Here is a 21,425-nt window from a genome sequence, read left to right on the forward strand (position 1 = left end):
TTTATTCTATAAAGTCACTGCCAGCACTGAATTAGCAGACACTGAAGAATTACTTCTAGGGAAAATACAGGGTGAGGTTCCCGTGAGCCTCTGGTCACAATAGTTTCACCAAGTGATCAATTCATCACCTTGTTTTATGTGTATTTCTGTTTAAAGAGACCTTATTTAATATAGATCGTTGATTCAAAAACATTGAACTCAGCTAACAGCGCCATAACTCATGCCTGAATGAAGTTTATCTAACACACATATATTCTTCATAAGACACATCACAGATTTTTGAGCTTAGGAACATTAGACAGCCCTTCGGCAACATCCTTGGGAGCCATTTTAAACAGAAAAACCACCATCTAAAAGCACAAAAATGCAAAAAATGTGGCTCTAACAAAACCACGAAAAGGACACTTGTTTACTGTATGAGAGTTGAAATAAGAAGGGAGAGTTTCAACTTGTTTGACCTCAGCTGGGAACTTGCACGAAATTTTCCCCACTCCATGCGTGTCTGTGAACGCCTGCAAAACCACCAAGAGTATTGATTTGGGGGTTACAAAGGAATTTCAGCCAGTAGGCAAATTCACAAATACACAATCAGTAAATCATGAGGATGGATTGTATGCTTTCCCAAGGTGAACATCTTATTATATTTTGGCCAATTAGCACATTAGTAACAATTAGAATACTAAATGATTGAGTAGAAAGGAGGGCCCTTAGGGAATGCAACCAGGGACAGGTACTTTTTGATGATCCTGTGGAAACTTGAGAAGGGCAAAGACAAGAGGAGCGGATGCAAAGGGAGCAACCAGAGAGTCCCACAAGGAACTCAGGTCTCTGGGAAAAGTATAGGAGAAACAAGATGAGGCTAAAAGGAGATTGCATTAACCTATTTCACAATTTTACTTTTTTCCTATTGCAGTGATCCTTTTTTTATATCCGTTATTGCCTGCCTCGGGGAATTCAGGGGAACTTCTTGCTTACCAAGGGGAGTTCAGGGGAACCTCTTTTCTTCCCCAATAGATTCCTACCCTAAAGTTAAAAACATGTATCAGACTATATGACCAAGTATTGCAATGCTAAAATGTCCGAGGGAAAAGCATATGTACTTAGTTAATTTTGGCCAAATTGTTAGTAAAAGTTCTAATACCAGATTCAGAGGGAAGATCCTTCTTTCTTGTGTTGCTGATGAGAAACAGAATTAAACCGGGAACAGCCCCTCCCCTCCCCTCCGCCAAACCTCCATTTTCCCAGTGACACCAACATAAAGACACATACTAGGCAAAAACTGGCAGAAAGGCAGACTGGGAAAGATTCTTGTGAATTTTGTAGGGCTAGTAGTAAAGCAGATCTGTCCATTCAATTAGGATGTTGCACCTAGTGAAGTCCTCCAGGGATCACCTATGCAAGAAGTAGCTCTGAATTAAAACTTATTAGCTCATGAAGTGAAAATTCAGCCTGGTTTTCTGCCTGTACTTGGCTTATGGCCAACACTAATTAACCCTCTTGGATCTTTCATTCAGCGAAAATTACTGAGATTATTAGCACCACAGGGCTCTGTAGATATTTTAACTCATGGCTATTTGTCATGGTTGATGGCTAATTCAATGCCTTTTTCACAAAGTTGTTGTCTGTAGAAGATATTGATATACAGATAAACCATAATTGTACACTGTGCTTTATTCATGAACTTGGATTGGTTCTTGAAGTCACGCCCTTGTTATTTCGGACCCCACCCTGATGACTGTGATACTCCTTTTCTGCTCACTGAAGCCATCTCAGGGTAACGGAAGGGCTTTTCTAGTTCTGGGACACTTATACTTCCTGTGTTTCATTTGGACTATGGTCCTAAATCTATTTGAACAAGCAACTGGCATACAGATTCCAGTATATGAGGAATGGTTTCTCTAATATTCATGTCTTTAAAAATTAGTTTAATCTTGATGATCTGAAAAGGGAGAAAAATGTATAGCTAGAGTTTGGCCAAACTTTATAGAGTTTGAAGAAACCTTTCAAAGAAGACTTTATCATTCACGTTTTATATTTCATGAGAATAGAAGTAATCATCTTGTTATCATATAATATTTTAAAGCATTAGAATCAAGTGGATTGAGCTAAAAGTTTGAATGTGTTTTATTTCCAAATAAGCCAGTTTGCTCTGCTTTATTTTATAATAGTTTGACATTGGTCCCCTGGCCCAGCTGATATGCACCAGGTACACAGCAGTGTGGCTTAAATGTTTCTGTTATTCTTATTGGTCAGCAGGTGCCATGGCAGTTGTTTAATGTGTTTAATATCAAACCCCTAGTCCCTTGGGACATCAGGAGAGGAAACAGGAAAGATGAGTACAAATACATCCCTGACGCTATTTCTAAAACCACAAGTGCAAGTTCTCCTGTCAGAAACATCTTCTTAATATAGGGTAGTTTACCACTGCTGAAACAAAATAATGAATTTTATTGAAAATGTAAAATTATAGGTACACTATTACCACAAAGCTTTAACAAATATCAATGGTACGAGGTGCTAATTTTTTTAATGCCTTCCTGAACCTCAATCACCAGAAGAAGTTTAACCACAAACTCTCATCCTGTTATATTACTTGCTGACATAATGCCCAGTGACAAGGGTACAAGTAAATTTGAAGGACAGTGACTGACCTTATAGAAGTTTACAATTTCAGCTCATGAAAAAATAATATAAATGCATGAATTCAAGATATGTTTGTCTGAAACTAGAAAATCTAAGGTGAAATTTTTGGTTGCAGCAGCCCTCCGAACTAAGAATATTTTTAAATAGGCTTTTTGCTCTTAGAAGTAGAGACAGATAAAACCTAATGGTAATCAATGTTTTAACATACATTGCAGTCAGTGTTTTGAATTCTGCTTTGACCCACAGGAAAAAGGAATTCTACCTAGTCTATTGATATGTTCTCAATGAATATTTTCTTTGGTTTTTTGATACTATCATCTAAGCTTTGATGGAGTTGATAATGTCCCGATAAACTGTGTTACGCTTAAAAATTATTTGAAAATATCTATACATTTCCTTTCAAATAGAAAGCTTTACAGGACGCTCTTTCTGAAAAACAGCTCACAAACCTCAAGTCCTTGAAAAGATACTAGAAATTATTTCAGTGTGTTTACATGTTCTAGTAGTTCTGCAAAGAAAAATCCATAAAAAATTTCTAAAAATTTCAGTAGTTATCCGACATAGGTTTTCCATATAGTGGAATAAATGAGAAACTGCTTACATATCACTTCTTTCAAACAAGAGGGTCAACCACTTTCATGACAGTTTTCTAAAATTCACTGACAAAATTAATTATTGTTTGGAAATAAGCCAAGTACAGACAAAAAACCAGGGCTAAGTTTTCCCATGATGAACTAAGTAATTTTACTTTAGGGCCATTTCTTCCATAGTGGTCTTCTGCCATATGACATTTTACCTTTCTTCTTACTTGACAATGCTTCCAAATATTTTTATGTGGCAAATACTGGACTCCATTTTGCTTACAATGATCCATAAGGTATGTTTCTGCCTCTAAGGAAAATCAAACTGTTATCTCTGTTTTTCCTGTGAATTGTTGAAATCCTCAGTTTTGAACCATTTTATGCTATGTAATAAGTCTGTTTTTCTAGGCTGGCAGGCTAGAAAATAGTAGTAGAAAATAGTAGATGGGTATCCGTTTCTGAAGGTAGCAACTCAGAGGGCAGTGATGGTGTAAAGGATTACTCTAAAATTACCAAGATGCAAACAACTGTATGTATGCATATGGCTGATTCACTTTGTTGTACAAAAGAAACTAACACAGTATTGTGAAGCAGTTATACTCCAATAGAGATCTATTAAAAAAAAAAAAAAGATCTTTTGTGTCTATGAGTTTGGCTATTTAGTTTGTCATTGTGGATCTGAATCTATTTAGAGAAACCACAGTTTTTTATGAGCCCACCTCTTATATTAGCAGTTGGCTGAGGTTACCTAAGAAAAATGCCACCATTCCTGATGGAAAAATACTCAGGTTAAATATTAATTTAACCTGCAGACTAACCAGAATGTCTGCCAGTTTATCAATTGAGTTTATTTACATATACTTGTCATGTTCATCCAGAAGACAGGAAACTAAGAACTTACTGTCAAGGATACACAGTTAGGTGTTTCAAACAGTCTTGGTGATCAAGTCTCAAACTCTGTGAAAGAACCTTTCCGAGGATGGACTTAAGAGGCTCTACCGAAAGGACATCCTTTCTACAAAGGGACCATATTTTCAGAACTAGGGATTTGAATATCTATCTAACCCAGATTCTGCCCTGGTAATGGAAGATTTTAAATGGTGGCTGCTCCAGAAATTCTCAGCCATGGCACCACCATCCACATAGGCTACATTAGCTTTTACTGATAAAGTTCTTTTTGCAACAAATTGTTCCCCTACAACTCTATTCTTAAGCCTGGAACTTCTAACATTAGGAATACCTTTGGATTTTTGCTACATGTTTTAAAGCAAACATGCTTACCAGGAAGAGTGATTCATTAGCTGTTTTCAGCTACAACAAATTGGTACTAGCACTGTAGAAAAGTATCAAAAGAGATAAAAGGAGGCTCTGAGATAAAGTTCTGAGATTTTACCCTTGACTTGTACTAAAAAGAAAATTCCTTGCTCCACCTTCAGTAAATGTCAAAGAAAAAAGATTCAAGGAGACAGTCTTCCCTCCATGATATAATAGACATGTAATAAAATTATTTGCCTAGACAGGAGTTTAGGGGCTGTAGGGAATATTTGGCCTTATAAAAACCTTCATTATTTCCAATTACATACGAGAAGCTGAGGATATATCATGTTTACAAAAAGCCTGCAGAAAAGCATCTTTTGTTTCTTCCTTAATAAAGCTTCATGATAAAACCTACTACTGTTAAGAATGTTATAGATTCACTCATAGACACCATGGCTACAGTATAAATGTAGTTCTGGAAACTCACTCCTGGAATGGATATCATAAAAATATTTACTCTATTTAATTCTAATATAAATTCATTTCAGAGCCAGTTAAACAGGTATATTTTTAAAGTAATCAGAATTAAGTGATATTTGCTGTAACAAACAAAAAATATTATTCAAGATATAGTCTACTCCTTAGGCTTTTCTTAATTAGTACTGGATTTTATATATGCTCTCAGTATCAGGACAAAAGAAAGGCCCTAAATAGATAAAAACTTCTATTTCTGCCTATATATACCCCTTTCATTGGGACTCTGTGATTTGGAGAAGACGTCCCTGTTTCTTGGGTCACTCAGTTCAATTTTGCCTTTAAATGTGCCTGGGGCCAATTTTGTCAATCATATTGAAAGAAACTAGACTCATAAACATTATGGATAGAATGGGAAAAACTTTTGTTTAACCTTCTTTCATCTCTTTCATACTTTGGCATGTAGCCTGTATTAGTGTTCTGAAATCTCAACAAGTTACATGCAAAAAATTATTCCAAACAGGAAGCAGTCGTAACAGAAAGTAGAATTTGTAAAGCTGTACCCATTAAAATAAAAATTATCAAACTTTTGATTTTCTTCCACAATGGCCTAGACTTGAAAATTGGTGCATTCAATGAATGCATTCTTTGTGTGATGATATTTCAAAGCTGAAAATGAGGATGCTTTGCTGTCAGTCTTTAATCCAAGGTTAAACATCAGTGTAATTTTTCACCCTTGACAACGGTGTCAGTCATAATTTATAGTGATCTACAAATGTTCATTGTAAGTTATACAAAGGATTTTTTTGCAGTAATGATATTTGTCTTTTCTTCATATATATTATTATACTCCCACACAAGTAGGAGTGCCAAAAACAAGAGATTTGTGTCCCTAATGTTAGCTTACGTATATTCAAACCTCATACAAGAAAAAAAACACACTGATATTTCCCAAGAGACTATGAAATATTGATGAGTTTACAGAATGGGATAATCTAGATTCTACAAGATTCACAATCACAGTTGGATAATAGCTTAGTAAATAATGTAAATAGGGCTTCCCTGGTGGCACAGTGGTTAAGTATCCGCCTGCCAATGCAGGGGAACGGGAAGATCTCACATGCCACGGAGCAAATAAGCCCGTGCACCACAACTACTGAGCCTGTGCTGTAGAGCCCGTGAGCCACAACTACTGAGCCTACGAGCCACAACTACTGAAGCCTGCGTGCCTAGAGCCCGTACTCCACAAGAGAAGCCACGACGCCACAACAAAGAGTAGCCCTCGCTCACCGCAACTAGAGGAAGCCCGTGCACAGCAACGAAGACCCAACACAGCCAAAAATAAATAAAATAAATTATTTTTTTTTAATTGTTAAAAAAAATAATGTAAGTAACCAAATGCTGGAGAACAAAAAGGACTAAAGTCAACATGGATTTAATTAGAAGTCTTGACTGGGATATTTGTAGACGTGGATTATGTGTCTAACTCATAGATGAGTCATTAAAATGTTGTTTAGAATTTTTCCCTCTCCATCTATAATAATCAGAACACAAATAACTGAGCTATTGGCATATTACAAGAAGCTTTTATGGAAAAACACATTTGTTCAGATCTAGATGTCTGAAATGATGCATCCATAACAAAGAAGACTTTAAACACCTGAATCCAGAAGGAACAGAGAGAAACGTCTCAATTGGACAAGTACTCATGCAGAATGTTCTCATGTTGATAATCTAATAATCAGAAATACTTTGATGGAGAGTGAGAGGCAGCCAGAAGGTTGTAGAAGGAATGTTCTTAAATGTAATAAAATATTTCCCAGGGCTTCCCTGGTGGCGCAGTGGTTGAGAGTCCGCCTGCCGATGCAGGGGACGCGGGTTCGTGCCCCGGTCCGGGAGGATCCCACGTGCCGCTGAGCGGCTGGGCCCGTGGGCCGTGGCCACTGAGCCTGGGCGTAATGGGAGAGGCCACAACAGTGAGAGGCCCGCAAAAAAAAAAAAAAAAAAAAAAAAAAAAAAAAAATATTTCCCAAACTTTTTCAAACAATGAACTGGAAAGAGTATTAACATGGGGATGGAGATGGGGTGGGGAAGAGGAGGTGGGAGAGAGAGAATAACTTTCCGTAAACTTGGTCAGTTAGACATATATTTACAAGTCAATTACTTAACAATATTCTATATAGGTTGGAAATTTCAAAAGTAGTCATTACTAGATAATTATTCTTTAATTCTTTTATAACATCGAGATACATTGTTGAGATTTCATAAGCAGATCTTGAGGTTAAAAGTGTCATAAGTTCAGACACAGCAGAGCTAGAAAAAAGCTATTGAGTAAAATAAAGAGAATGGCAGTTACTTTGTTCTTAAATTAATACTGGTTGGGCATCAGTTATTAAAGCATGATATTAATGAGCCAAAATCAATAGATTCAATCACTTCAGTAATCTATTAGGTTTTTTCTTCTATGGTACTAGAACACATTCTTAACTGAGCTATGACTTCTCATTTTTCACAAGGGGGGCTGGGAGAAAATATGGGTGAATAGAATTCTAGGTAAAGGAAATGCTTAAAGTGGTTGTCCCACAGAAAGGGATAAATGGCATCTGTAACTAAGAGCTACAGGTATATTTAATACATCCTCCCAAATTAATAATAATAATAAACATAATTATATATAACATTACATTTCCCCAAAGTCCTTCCAGAGCTTAAATGTCATTATTAGCCAAAGCGAATCAGTGCTGACAGAATAGGAAGAAAATCATTACTCCTATCTTATGGCTACTACTCCTCCCTCTTTCCAGGGTCTCCTTAAGAGATGGCACTAGGTCTTCTGGATTTTCATGATCACTTGCAGGCCAGTACTTCCCAGTTACTATTACCAGCCTGACCTCACCTAGGAGTTTTAGATTCCAGAAGCCATTTTCCTGAACAAATCCAATTGAATCACTATAGGTACACAAATGCAGTATGTCTTCCTCCTTCAATGTGCTTCACCTTTTCTACACCTAATTTCAATTTGGGGGACCACTGTTCATTCATCTAATGCCTCCTTAAAACTGGCAGTTGTGACTATAAAAATTTCTCTTTTCTCCCAATATCTAGTCAACGTCACTAGTTAATTATTTCCCTATTCTAACTTCTCCAACCTTACAATTGTTGAGCTAATTTCAGACCATTTGTATTTCCCACTTCTAACTGATCTCTCTACAGTTTTAACCCCCTTGGATTTATCTTCCTCTTTATTACCACAATACTGCATTCAAACCACTAACTTAAACTTTACCAGGTTACACTCAAATTATCTGCTCATGTATCTACCTCACCAGATTCTAAGTTCTTCAAGGGCACAAGCTATGTCTTACCCATCTTTACAACCAAAGTACCGAATATGCTGCTGACACAAAAACAGCACTTAATGAATATTTCTAGTAAAAAATTCAGATATGTAAAAATTATACCAGAAATTAAGTTGCTATTATTAGTTTTAACATGGTGAGCAGATCTTTTTATTGTAATTAATAATGCTGCCAAATTTAACATAACTAACTTGACATTTTCTCTAAAGTTTATACGATGCACATAGAATTTGTGCTCTCCAAAGGATGTCAATAATTCTTGGATTTTTTATTTTCATTTTTTATTTTATGTTTTGCGTCAAGTGATGATGCACAATAACATGGTTATGGTAGAAAAGAATAATTAAAAGTAGTTTTGAGCTATTTCTTTAACCTTCCAATTTCAATTTCTACACACTTTTAAAAACATGATTCCTGAGAAATAGGACAAATAAAAACGTTTCCACTGGTTATAAAATATTATGATGAAACAGACATCTTTCTTTAAATATATATCTAACATTTATGAATTTGAATTTTTCTTTTTCTCTTTTGAATTAGTTTTCTGTTCTCAGGGTTGCCAAGCCTATCCCCATAGGTGTCTGCATTTTTACTATATTGATTTTAAGAATCAACATTATGTCGATTTTAAGAATCAACATAATCAACATTATCTAGAAAAACCATGCCATACCTCAAGCTTTGTTTCACTAAAATCACCCTAATCCAACACCTTCCAAGAATTAAAGGATAGTAAACGAGTTTCCGGTTCCCTGGGCCTCACACTTGAGTTGACTTAAAAAGTCAAAGTGTACTTTGAAAGAGTGAAAACTGTAATGAGTCAGAACCATGAAAACCACACCTGATTAGCAAAGCTTTTGGGAACCAGAAAGAAGAACATTACAATTCAAAGGAAATTCATCTTCATAGCAACTCAGTTATTGTCATACTTGTTTTACAGAGAAAACCACACCATAGAATTCAAAGACCTCCTCCCCAACTTGCGCCTGAAACACACACGCCAGGCTTCCTTCAAGTCTGCAGAGCAAAGCAAGCCCACAGTTGGTGCAAATACTCTGGTGAGAGGATAAAACACATGAGGGACATGGGTCCCTACCTTCCATTTCTCAACTCATTCTCACCTTTATCTAAGTATACTCTTTGTGATCTTAAATGGATGACTTCTCACCAAATGTGCAGACTCCAGGTGGGGGGAGAGGAAACCTCAACTAAGAAGCTATCCAGGTTAGCCTCATCCACCAGAGGACAGAGCAGAAGCAAGAAAAACTACAATCCTGCAGCCTGTGGAACAAAAACCACATTCACAGAAAGATAGACAAGATGAAAAGACAGAGGGCTATACACCAGATGAAGGAACAAGATAAAACCTCAGAAAAACAACTAAATGAGGTGGAGATACGAAACTTTCCATAAAAAGAATTCAGAATAATGATAGTGAACATGATCCACAATCTCGAGTAAAGAATGGAAGCAAAGATCAAGAAGATGCAAGAAATGTTTAACAAGGATCTAGAAGAATTAAAGAACAAACAAACAGAGATGAACAACACAATAAATGAAATGAAAAATACACTAGAAGGAATCAATAGCAGAATAACTGAGGCAGAAGAATGGATAGGTGATCTGGAAGACAGAATGGTGGAATTCTCTGCTGTGGAACTAAATAAAGAAAAAAGAATGAAAAGAAATGAAGACAGCCTAAGAGACCTGTGAGACAACATTAAACACAACAACATTCGCATTATAGGGGTCCCAGAAGGAGAAGACAGAGAAAAAGGACCTGAGAAAATATTTGAAGAGATTATAATAAAAAACTTCCCTAACATGGGAAAGGAAATAGCCACCCAAGTCCAGGAAGCACAGAGAGTCCCATACAGGATAAACGCAAGGAGAAACATGCCAAGACACATAGTAATCAAGTTGGCAGACATTAACTACAAAGAAAAATTATTGAAAGCAGCAAGGGAAAAATGACAAATAACATACAAGGGAACTCCCATAAGGTTAACAGCTGACTTCTCAGCAGAAATTCTACAAGCCAGAAGGGAGTGGCATGGTATACTTAAAGTGATGAAAGGGAAGAACCTACAACCAAGATTAGTCTACCCGGCAAGGATCTCATTCAGATTCGATGGAGAAATCAAAAGCTTTACAGACAAGAAAAACCTAAGAAAATTCAGCACCACCAAATAAGCCTTACAACAAAGGAACTAAAGGAACTTCTCTAAGTGGGAAACACTAGAGAAGAAAAGGACCTACAAAACCAAACACAAAACAATTAAGAAAATGCTAATAGGAACATGCATATCGATAATTACTTTAAACGTGAATGGATTAAATGCTCCAACTAAAAGACACAGGCTTGCTGAATGGATACAAAAACAAGACCCATAAATATGCTGTCTACAAGAGACCCACTTCAGACCTAGGGACACATTCAGACTGAAAGTGAGGGGATGGAAAAAGATATTCCATGCAAATTTAAATCAAAAGGAAGCTGGAGTAGCAATATTCATATCAGATAAAATAGTCTTTAAAATAAAGAATGTTATAAGAGACAAGGAAGGACACTACCTAATGATCAAGGGATCAATCCAAGAAGAAGATATAACAATTATAAATATATATGCACCCAACATAGGAGCACCTCAATACATAAGGCAACTGCTAACAGCTATAAAAGAGGAAATCAACAGTAACACAAGAATAGTGGGGGACTAACACCTCACTTACACCAATGGACAGATCATAAAAAATGAAAATTAATAAGGACAAACAAGCCTTAAATGACACAATAGACCAGATGGATTTAATTGATATTTATAGGATATGCCATCCAAAAACAGCAGATTACACTTTCTTCTCAATGTGCATGGAACATTCTCCAGGAAAGGTCACATCTTGGGTCACAAATAATGCCTCAGTAAACTTAAGAAAATGGAAATCATATCAAGTATTTTTTCTGACCACAATGCTATAAGATTAGAAATCAATTACAGGGAAAAAAAAACGTAAATAAAAGAAACACATGGAGGGGAAACAATACGTTACTAATTAACCAAGAGATCACTGAAGAAATCAAAGAGGAAATCAAAAAAATACCTAGAGACAAATGACAAAGAAAACACGATAATCCAAAACCTATGGGATGCGGCAAAAGCAGTTGTAACAGGGAAGTTTATAGCTATACAAGCCTACCTTAAGAAAAAAGAAAAATCTCAAATAAACTATCTACCCTTATGCCTAAAGGAACTAGAGAAAGAACAAACAAAACCCAAAGTATGCAGAAGGAAAGAAATCATAAAGTTCAGAGCAGAAATAAATGAAATAGAAACAAATAAAACAATAGCAAAGATCAATAAAACTAAAAGCTGGTTCTTTGAAAAGATAAACAAAATTGATAAACCATTAGCCAGACTCATCAAGAAAAAGAGGGAGAGGACTCCAATCAATAAAATTAGAAATGAAAAAGGAGAAGTTACAACAGACACCGCAGAAATACAAAGCATCCTAAGAGACTACTACAAGCAACTCTATGCCAATAAAATGGACAACCTGGAAGAGATGGACAAATTCTTAGAAAGGTATAACCTTCCAAGACTGACCCAGGAAGAAATAGAAAATATGAACAGACCAATCACAAGTAATGGAATTGAAACCATGATTAAAAATCTCCCAACAAAAAAAGGCCAGGACCAAGATGGCTTCACAGGTGAATTCTATCAAATATTTAGAGAGGAGTTAACACCCATCCTTCTCAAACTCTTCCAAAAAATTGCAGAGGGAGGAACACTCCCAAACTCATTCTATGAGGCCACCATCAGCCTGATACCAAAACCAGACAAAGATACTACAAAAAAAGAAAATTACAGACCAGTATCACTGATGAATATAGATGCAAAAATTCTCAACAAAATACTAGCAAACAGAATCCAAGAACACATTAAAAGGATCATACACCATGATCAAGTGGGATTTATCCCAGGGATGCAAGGATTCTTCAATACACGCAAATCAATCAATGTGATACACCATATTAACAAATTGAAGAAGAAAAACCATACGATCATCTCAATAGATGCAGAAAAAGCTTTTGACAAAATTCAACACCCATTTATGATAAAAACTCTCCAGAAAGTGGGCATAGAGTGAACCTACCTCAACATAATAAAGGCCGTATACGACAAACCCACAGGAAACATCATTCTCAATGGTGAAAAACTGAAAGCATTTCCTCTAAGATCAGGAAAAAGACAAGGATGTCCACTCTCACCACTATTATTCAACATAGTTTTGGAAGTCCTAGCCATGGCAGAGAAAAAAAGAAATAAAAGGAATATAAATTGGAAAAGAAGAAGTAAAACTGTCACTGTTGCAGATCACATGATACTATACATAGAGAACCCTAAAGATGCCACCAGAAAACTACTAGAGCTAATCAATGAATTTGGTAAATATGCAGGATACGAAATTAATACACAGAAATCTCTTGCATTCCTATACACTAATGATGAAAAATCTGATAGAGAAATTAAGGAAACATTCCCATTTACCATTTCAACAAAAAGAATAAACTATCTAGGAATAAACCTACCTAGGGAGACAAAAGACTTGTATGCAGAAAACGATAAGACACTGTTGAAAGAAATTAAAGATGATACCAACAGATGGAGAGATATACCATGTTCTTGGATTGGAAGAATCAATATTGTGAAAATGACTATACTACCCAAAGCAAGCTATAGATTCAATGCAATCCCTATCAAACTACCAATGGCATTTTTTAAAGAACTAGAACAAAAAATCTTAAAATCTGTATGGAGACACAAAAGACCCTGAATAGCCAAAGCAGTCTTGAGGGGAAAAAATACGGAGCTGGAGGAATCAGACTCCCTGACTTCAGACTATACTACAAAGCTACAGTAATCAAGACAATATGGTACTGGCACAAAAACAGAAATATAGATCAATGGAACAGGATAGAAAGCCCAGAGATAAACCCATGCACCTCTGGTCAACTAATCTATGACAAAGGAGGCAAGAATATACAATGGAGAAAAGATAGTCTCTTCAATAAATGGTGCTTGGAAAACTGGACAGCTACATGGAAAAGAAGGAAATTAGAACACTACTTAACACCATACACAAAAATAAACTCAAAATGGTTTAGAGACCTAAATGTAAGACCGGACACCATAAAACTCTTAGAGGAAAACATAGGAAGAGCACTCTTTGACATAAATCACAGCAAGATCTTTTTTGATCCACCTCCTAGAGTAATGGAAATAAAAAGAAAATAAACAAATGGGACCTAATGAAACTTAAAAGCTTTTGCAAAGCAAAGGAAACTACAAATAAGACAAAAAGACAACCCTCAGAATGGAAGAAAATATTTGCAAACGAATCAACTGACAAAGGTTTAATCTCTAAAATATATAAATAACTCATGCAGCTCAATGTTATAAAAACAAACAACCCAATCCAAAAATGGGCAGAAGACCTAAATAGACATCTCTCCAAATAGGATATACAGATGGCCAAGAAGCACATGGAAAGCTGCTCAACATTACTAATTATTAGAGAAATGCAAATCAAAACTACAATGAGGTATCACCTCACACCAGTCAGAATGGGCATCATCAGAAAATCTACAAACACCAAATGCTGGAGAGGGTGTGGAGAAAAGGGAACCCTCTTGCACTGTTGGTGGCAATGTAAATTGATACAGCCACTATGGAGAACAGTATGGAGGTTCCTTAAAGAACTAAAAATAGAATTACCATATGACCCAGCAATCCCACTACTGGGCATATACTCAGAGAAAACCATAATTCAAAAAGACACATGCACCTCAATGTTCATTGAAGCACTATTTACAATAGCCAGGTCATGGAAGTAACCTAAATGCCCACCGACAGACGAATGGATAAAGAAGGTGTGGTACATATATACAATGGAATATTACTCAGCCATAAAAAGGAATGAAATTGGGTCATTTGTAGAGACATGGATGAATCTAGAGACTGTCATGCAGAGTGAAGTAAGTCAGAAAGAGAAAAACAAATATCACATATTAACTCATATGTGTGGAACCTAGAAAACTGGTACAGATGAAACGGTTTACAGGGCAGAAGTTGAGACACAGATGTAGAGAACAAATGTATGGACACCAAGGGGGGAAAGCGGTGGGGGTGTGGGGGTGGGTGTGATGAATTGGGCGATTGGGATTGACATGTATACAGTGGTGTGTATAAAATGGATGATTAATAAGAACCTGCTGTATAAAAAAAGAAATAAAATAAAATTCAAAAATAAATACACACTACTATATATAAAATAGATAACAAACAAGGACCTACTCTATAGCACAGGCAGCTGTACTCAATATCTTGTAATAACCTATAATGGAAAAGAATCTAAAAACCAATATCTATCTCTCTATATATACATATATATATCCCTTTGCTGTACACCTGAAGCTAACAGAACATTGTAAATCAACAATGTTTTAATAAAAGTTGAAAAAAAATGTCCAAAAAGTAAAGAAAGAAAGAAGTGATCCAGGAGCCTACTAATGAGTTATACATTCTACTTTTGTTTTGTTGGGTTTTCTAGTAGCTAAGTGCAAAATTGTCATCTAACAAGGGGGATTTGGGGAAATTAAATAGGTCAGTTTCAAAATGACTAGAACCTGATGATGGCCTAGTGTGGTCCTGAGAAAAAAGCAAACCCAAAGTTGTTCATTACACATTATTGCTACCACGTAGTCTTCATCAACTAGCATCCCGTTTCTTTTTTTTTTTAATTTTAAAATTTTTATACAATTTTAAAAGGTTTCTTTCCATTTACAGTTATTACAAAATACTGGCTATACTCCCCATATCATACAATACATCCTTGAGCCTATCTTACACCTAATAGTTTGTACCCCCCACTGCCCCACCCTACCTTGCCCCTCCCCCCCCGTAACCACTAGTTTGTACTCTATATCTGTGAGTCTGCTTCTTTTTGTTATATTTACTAGTTTGTTGTACTTCTTAGATTCCACGTATAAGTGCTATCATACAGTATTTACCTTTCTCTGACTTAGTTCACTTAGCGTAATGCCCTCCAAGTCCATCCATGTTGCTGCAAATGGCAGAATTTCATTCTTTTTTATGGCTGAGTAGCATTCCATTGTATGTGTGTGTGTGTATATACATATATACATTTATAATATATATATTTTATATTATATACCACATCTTCTTAGCACCCCATTTCTAACTAAAGATTAAATAATAGGTCTTTGTCCTATCATGTCCTATTTATTTAAACCTGTTTCAGTGTGTTTTTACCCCTCAGTTATAAATACCAGGATATTTTCATTAAAGTGACATTTTCCTAAGATATGTTTTGCAGTGTTTGTTTTCTGTATTGTTTCTAATAGAAGCTTTCACTTCCAAACCCTGAGAAGCAACTTTTGATAACTGGCATTGCCAACCTTGGAATGATTAAGATCAAAGGTTGAATCGGGGAGGGATAGGGGCAGAGATTGGGAGTAATAGTTTCCACATATTTACTTGTGGTATTCTTCTTTGGTTCACACAAGAAATTAGCAAATGAGGTGCATTGCCCCTGTGCTTCCCAGCATTTGGAAGAAAATTTCAGAAAATCCGAAGTTTAACTCAGTCCAAGGAGGTGCCTTGGGTCAATATAAGGCAGCTCTTGGTCTTGGAAAAGGTTTCTACTTTTTTTAAGCACTAAGAGATGCTTCGTTTTTTGTTCCCTCTCTGAAATATCTACCTTCGTTCTATATTTTTTAACATTTTGACATATCGAGAAACACTTATCAACAGTACATTTTGTTTATGAAAACAGTATATTTTGAATAATAGTCCATGAGAACTGAGTAACTCTTTTAAAGAACTTCTCAGGCTCTGAGGACATTGCCTAAGTTAGATTGGACAAATATCATACAAACCCATTTTGCTTTTTCTAATTATTTTTGTTCTGGTGTATCCCTCAGGTCAGACTTAACACACAGTTTCATTTTTCTGATAAAGTTAAGAAGAGAGCAACAAGAAGACAGATTGGGTTGACCCCAAGTTCACTATAATTGAAAATAAATTTATGGGCTACAGAAAGAAAACTAAAATAAAATCTTGTATTTTTTCCCTAAGCCTCTTAAAATGAAATTTTTCCTCTTTTATAGAGTTTATGTATTTCTCTTTTTTCTTTTTCTCTCTGTGTATGTGTGTGTATATACTTACACATATATACCTCTATATCTATGAATATTGATACTCACACACATAAAAACATCTATAACTATGAATATCTACCTATCTAACTAAATGGGTAATAGGTACATAAATGAAGGAGAGGAAAGAAACAAGGAAAAAAAGGAAGGTGAGGAACTAAACATGAAGTAAGAGTTGTAGGTTACCCAGGTCTACAGCTAGACAACAGGGATATTAAAATAATCAATCTATTGCTTTTATTTTACACAGGAGAAAACTATGCCTTAAGAAGGCTGAATGCCATACCCATAGCTATACTACTCAGCACTAGTAGAATTTGATTAATGATGAGCTTCTTAAAGGTTTGATTTAAATCCCACCAATTTATGATATCTATATCTGCCTTCCCTAAAATTTCTCCCAGATTATGTGAATGAGTCTTGATGTCCTTTTTACCTACTAAAAAAATGTTGTTCCTGCATTTCTGGATATTAGGCATTTGGTTTGCATGACAGCTACAACTCACTTTACTTTGATATTATTTTTTACAACTGTATTAACTAAACTTTCACTATTATCTCTTAATTTGTGATTTAGAATATCTATCACATACCAAACAAATTGTGTCCTTTCTTGTGTTTGTAGGATCACAGTTTGGGAAGAGGGGTTGAAGGTGACTCAGTTCCTCTTCTCGGTACAAACCGTCTCCACAATGAATAAGTCACGGAGTGGACTTCTTAGTTTTCTCACATCGTATCGAGCCTTTGCAATGGCTTCCCACTTCTCTCCAGCCTAACCTTGTGCCCCTCTCCAGCCCCTGCTTTCTACTCTCTAAACTCTTCGTTTCAATAGACAATATCTAAATGATAGTCTTCTTCTTCCACTCCGAATAAAAATCAAAAGCCAACATGTTTACTTTCAAAAGCCTTCTGTGACCTGCCCCATTATCGCCCCACCCCCAGACATACAGACAGGCTTCTTTGCTGCTCCTGGAAGATGCCAGGCAAAGCTCTGCTTGTTGTTCCTTCTGTCTAGACAGCTCTTCCTCCCCGTAACCACAAGGTACACTGCCTGGCTTCCTTCAGAGCAAGCTTCAAATGTCACCTTCTCAGTGAGACTTTCCCTGGGCACCTGATCTAAACTTTCAACGCTGCCTGGGCCGTGTCACTGCCACTGTCTGTGTGCTTCCTCCACGTTAGATTTTCTCCTCAGCACTTATCTCTGATGTAGCATGGGTCCAACTTGCTCATCTCGTCTACTCTCTACAGTAAAAGGCAAGCGCTCTGGGGTCCGGCATTTTGGTCCATTTGATCCACCTCTGTCCACACACAGCCCAGAATAGGGCTTGACACTATTAATAACTATTTGTTGAATAAATGAACAAGAAACTTAAGTTCTTTTTCTCACTGCATTCAGCAGTTGTTTAGTTAGAAAATACAACTTACTGAAGATTTTTTGGCTATGTGTTAAACAGCATTTTATTCTCATTACTGATAATCCAGACAAGTTTCCTTCATTTAAGGAGGGCCTATGAGAGAAGGTTAATACTTAAAGAATATGAATAATGCAAAGAGTGTGAAACAAATTAAGCAATACTCTGAACTCCATTTATGGGATTTACAAGAGGTTTTTATTATGCTTTGTGGTGTTGCTACTTCCTACTACTGTATAATAAATGTCAGCTCCATTATTACATCTAATAATGAGTGAAAAATCGTTCCCTTTTAGCCACCAGCTCCAGAAAGTGGCATACCCTTCATGGGAACCCCCTGGTTTGTCCTGTCTGGTTTTACCGTAATTGTTTTCCTGTCTCTCAACACTGCAAAAACTTGCTTAAGAGCTGAACTGTTGGTTAACCTACCTCGATGAATCAACTCAGGCAACTGGATTAATTGTGAGCTGAGCTTTATGTGAATAGTTGGGCTATGTTTCATGCTCTCCTGACCTGAAAGACCAAAAAAATTAACCAGAAATGTCCCAGGCTGAGGGTGGGAAAAGAGCATATTTCTCTTCTGAACCACCTGGGGCTTTGGATGACTTCCACCTTTCCAGAAGTACAGCTAAATAAACGAAAAGCAATTCAGAAAGCAGGAGATAATTTTAGGATAAGATGGTGCACCAAGGAGCTGAGCAAATCAATTCTATTAGGGTTACCTTCCCTGTAAGGTCGTCAAAGATTCCTGTTCCAGAAACGGCCTAGGAGAGAGAGTGGTGGTTTGCTTACATTTGACAGATTCCCTTATTCCTTCTTGGCATCTTTGAGAACAGGCCCATCCAGTTTCATCTGCAATGTTTTGTTCTCCTTTCTAAAGCAAAGATGGGAACATTTTATGGGAAGCCATTGTTGGTTCTTAAGCAGAAAAGGCTCATTAATATTAAACTATCTGCCAAGATTACCTTGTTTTGGTCATTCCTGAGAACCCCTTCTTACCTTCAAGAAGGACTGATTCCCTCTGGGTAGAGGATTACGATAGGAAACTGTGAAAAATAAGTATTTAGGGGGAACAGCACGAGGCAAGTATGGCTCTCACTTCATACTACAATTTGGACTTTATAGTAGCTTACAAATTCAATAAACTTAAATTCCTGAGGTTATAATGCTGAAGTTAACTTTTCTGGTAACTTTCCAAATTTAGAACTCTATACCCATGCATATAAATATATATATATATATATATATTTATAATATTACCGTGAATGTAACTCAATTTTAAGAACAGTAGACATTTTTCTTTGAAACAGACTAAATCAAAATTCATAGCTATTATTACGTTCAATAATAATTTTGTTGCTAAGAACTCTGAAACTACATGTTATTAACTTGGGCTTAATTTAATAATGTGCCATACACACAACCGGAATCTTATATACTCTTCATTTTAGGTCCTGAAATAAAAAGCAGTATCCATATTACAAGCATGATGACTTCGACCAAACTCAGCCTTTTCCTAGGAACACAGACTCTAGCTTTTGTTTAGGGACATTTCACCTGCTTTAATAGTTTTCAGATAATGAGATAATGTATTGAGTGGAAAACTCTTGGAAGCTGATTTATGTGACCAGTTGAACAAACACACATGTACACACCCTCTAGGACTGCAACACCAGGGTCACAATTCAGAAGGAACACGGGGAAAAAAAAAAATTTGGCAGCCAGACATTACTCTTGATTTCTCTGAGGCTATTTCACCTACTACGGACGGACACAGAAATGTCCTATCGCTGGCCTGGCTTGCCTCACGAAATGACTTCTCCTTAAATGAAACTCTAAACACATTATGATGACGAATTGTTTGGGGGGTTTTTTGTTTGTTTGTTTTGGGGGTTTTTTTGAGATACAGATGTAAGGGAATTGACATTGCTGTGCTAGGTTCTTCTGTAATCCGAACCAGCTGTTTGATAGGCAAGGGCCAAAGTAAAGAAAGACAACCAGCTAGTTTTTTGATGACGTCCGCGTACCCAACACGTCCGCACCTGGATATCAGTGGAAGCCGCCCCACTACTGCGCTCACACGCAAAAGCAGGCTCCAGACCCGGCTCCCTCGCCGCGAGCCCGCGGCTCCTCCTCATCCGTGTCTCACTTCCTTTTCGCAGGCGAGCCGCCCAGCAAACCCCGAATTGGTGGGAACGCATTCCAGCAGTAACAGCCCGGCTTCCCCAACTCACCAGCCTGCGAAGTTTCCTCGGCGGCAAGAGGTGTCAGGTTTCAGAGGGTTCCTGCCCCTCTCCCCAGCCTTTGTACTCCTGGGGTCCGACTCCAGCAACGACCCGAGATCTGCCTTCCAGGGCGACAGTCCTGGGGACAGCTCCAATTTTTCCAACCTGTGGCGCTGGATCGGTGCAACGCCGGCCGGTTCCCAGGCCCTGCCAGTCAGGGCTGCAAGTGGCCGGACTTGTAGCACCACCCCTGAGTCCGCGGAGACCAGGGATCTGGAAGGTTTGTGTGAGGAGAAGGCGTGTCTCCCAGTCCTAACGCGGACGTGCGGAGCGCACCTCAGGCGAATCTTGGTGGTGACTCAAAGGCGCTCGGCTTCTGGTTCACTTCTCTTCATTGCAGGGCTCCAAGCCCTAGCAGGCAGCTCATTTTCAGTCCTTTATTTTTGCGTGTTTTCTTTGATTTCTCTTTTTCATAGAGCCCTGGGCACTGGGAGAACTGCTTCCAACGCATTGCATTTCTCTCCTCCGGGGAGATGTCTCAGTAACTAGAGAGAAAGCAAGGAACTGCTAGTGGAGAGCAAACAAAGACTTCCGGAAATAAAAGGGCTTAGAAGGAAATCCGTGTTTTAAAAGTTAGGATCTGTTAATAGGAATACATTAATCAGTATGCACCGCCCTAATCTTTGCCTCCTAAAGTCATTTCAGAGATAACGTAGGTTAGTAAATAGGTGTCATGTCTATGAGATCAGAAGAAATCAGGAGCACATACATTTACTGAACAAATCTTTATTAAGTACCTACTATGTGGCCGACCCTGTTCTAGACACTTCGGATTCATCTGTCCACAACCGAGATCCTGGCTGGCTCTCTTGAGGTCACATTTCAGACAGACTCTGACATCCCTGATGTATAGACTGATGGTAACAGTAAGAATCCAAGGTTGAAGACATATGATAGCAATTGATTTTTTCAACTGTGAAGAAAATCAAAAAGTTCCAAATATGTTGCTTGCATTCATGTTGGTAAACGATGAGGTGACCGCTAAAATGTTAATCGTTTGACCCAGTTCTGACAAGGTGCCTTAGAGACAATCTGAGAGGCACTGACATCAGCCATGGATCATCTCCTGGAGAAGTGCTGTGGGAGGGGTGTGAAAAGAAAGAACCGAAAACCAAAACCAAATGCAAGTAAACAAACAATAGCAAAGCAGTGGAGAGGAGGAGTGTTGGGGC

The 21,425-nt window shown here is 37.3% G+C and overlaps 1 protein-coding gene across 4 annotated transcripts in view; it reads right to left on the reverse strand.

Moving 5' to 3' along the window:
• RAB27B (RAB27B, member RAS oncogene family) overlaps positions 1–21,425 on the reverse strand; it is a 158,350-nt gene that overhangs the window by 46,469 nt on the left and 90,456 nt on the right. For 2 of the 4 annotated variants that reach the window (XM_067014644.1, XM_059039361.2), the window contains one exon: positions 20,203–20,738. The exons of the other annotated variants lie outside the window; for them this stretch is intronic. The gene's annotated coding sequence lies outside the window, so the exon portion shown is untranslated. The remainder of the gene's footprint in view (positions 1–20,202; positions 20,739–21,425) is intronic. 4 annotated transcript variants of the gene reach the window in all.

This window comes from Kogia breviceps, chromosome 15 (genome assembly GCF_026419965.1).
Source record: "Kogia breviceps isolate mKogBre1 chromosome 15, mKogBre1 haplotype 1, whole genome shotgun sequence".
Taxonomy (NCBI): domain Eukaryota; kingdom Metazoa; phylum Chordata; class Mammalia; order Artiodactyla; family Physeteridae; genus Kogia; species Kogia breviceps.